Raw genomic sequence first — 1,841 nt, forward strand, 5'->3', positions numbered from 1 at the left:
AAAAAAAACCAAACTCAAAATGTATTTCGAGAGAAATATTCTCAGAATAATGACGGATTGTGGCTTTCCCGATACATTTTGAAACGAAACAGGCTCAAAATGATAATAATTTAACTGAGCCCTTTAACGAGATAAATTTAATGGTAGGACCAAATAAAGACATGATGAATGAATTGTATCGTTAAGAAATTCCATTCAACATTCAACAAAAAACGATACACTGTTGAATTTATAGTGGCGTACCGGTAGCAGATGCGCTTTGGTGATGCTCCAGAGTATGAATCAAAGGGCGAATCAGAAAAAAACGCAGCCACTGAGACCAAGTGCTCTCGGTAGAGTGTTTAGATAAAATCGCGACAACGGATAAAAGCTGACACCCAAAAGTTCGATGAATCCTAAACCTATACCGGATATCAATTCTCTACCGTTCAATTCTATCAATTCTCTAACGTTTGATGATTGTATAACATCGGGCAATGGTCGAAATAGACGTGGTTCGTCTTGGCACGCCCTCTTCGTTGGCGCATTCGGAAAGTAAAAGATTAAACGTTGGCTTCTATAAAACATTCTGAATCGGAATATCGGAACTATCTGACTTGTTTAAACATGTTGAAATCGGAATGCATCGGCCATTGCATGTAAAATAACGCTAAGAACACGATGCCCCAACGTGTATACGTTGTGTCCCAAGGAATGTAACAGATATTCTAAAATCTCAAATCTTTTAGTTATGATCGCGTAATGAAAATTAGAACATTATATACTTTTGTAAGTTCTTCTCTCACTCAAATAATTTATGTTGTGCAGGAAAATTGATTTGTTGGCATAGATTTTTTAAATTAATTCAGATATTCAACTCCATCGCCAGATTACCCAGAATTTTTTACCATAGTTGAACGCATTCCTGCTTTCTAAACTGTATGCTAAGCTAATCCTACCTTGCACACTTTCTTCATAAAGATGATATTGCCGCATTATTTGGTGGACATTTTTAATCAATCTTTCGCTTCCCTGGAACAGATTAAAGAAAACCACAATTCATTCAGAACGATCACGATCCGCTACATTTGGGCTGTATATAGACGTTCGAAAAGTTCTTACCTTGATGTAAATTTATCAGCAGGTTTGATAACTGTTCTCTAATACAATGACAATATCAAGTGCCAATTACAGACGATTCGGGGTTTATTTTCCTAAAACAAAGCAAAGTTTGTTACTTAATTATGTATCGTTGCGGCGTAGATATCGCGGTTTTTACGATATCGACATGTTTTCACAACGACAACAATTGGTTAGTTTGCTTACCTTAAAAGTATGATATTGCAATCGCTGCAACACGTATTCCATTCTATTTCCGACGAATGTAACATTAAGATGGCTGGTTGCGACTGCTGCGTCACAAAATGACTTCCACAAACCGTCCACAGCAGCAGGATTGGAGTGCAGACATATTATACACTGATTTATTATCTACAAGACCTTTTCCCCAGAAGAACAATCATGACTGTGATTACTGCTCGAAATGATGTCGAAAAACTTACCGGCGAAACGATTGAATGGCTCAAAATGCGCAACACTTCGCGGGCTGTTAGGCCAACTTGTAAGGCATCGTTGTGCCAAAGTACCCTTTACATGACGATAGAAAATTGATATCAGTGTACCCTGAGCTTTAATTTATCATCGTTAATGATGTATTGGCTACCTTTTAACACCTTTTCTCTCAAATATCAATTTATGAACGTCTGCAAAATCCACCTTTTCCTACGCGCCATCGTAAGAAATTGACAATACCGGATACCGGCACCGGTATGGCCAAATTGACACATGACGTTCCGAAGGAA

At 37.8% G+C, this 1,841-nt stretch overlaps 1 long non-coding RNA gene across 1 annotated transcript; it reads right to left on the minus strand.

The window, feature by feature from the left end:
* Positions 1–803: 803 nt before the first annotated feature.
* LOC131214331 (uncharacterized) lies at positions 804–1,749 on the minus strand. The gene is made up of 4 exons (XR_009157022.1): positions 1,542–1,749; positions 1,306–1,479; positions 1,102–1,193; positions 804–1,011 (listed from the first exon to the last, which is right to left on the minus strand). It is a non-coding gene; the product is annotated as an uncharacterized LOC131214331 (long non-coding RNA).
* Positions 1,750–1,841: the final 92 nt, after the last annotated feature.

Source organism: Anopheles bellator, unplaced genomic scaffold, assembly GCF_943735745.2.
Source record: "Anopheles bellator unplaced genomic scaffold, idAnoBellAS_SP24_06.2 scaffold00576_ctg1, whole genome shotgun sequence".
Taxonomy (NCBI): domain Eukaryota; kingdom Metazoa; phylum Arthropoda; class Insecta; order Diptera; family Culicidae; genus Anopheles; species Anopheles bellator.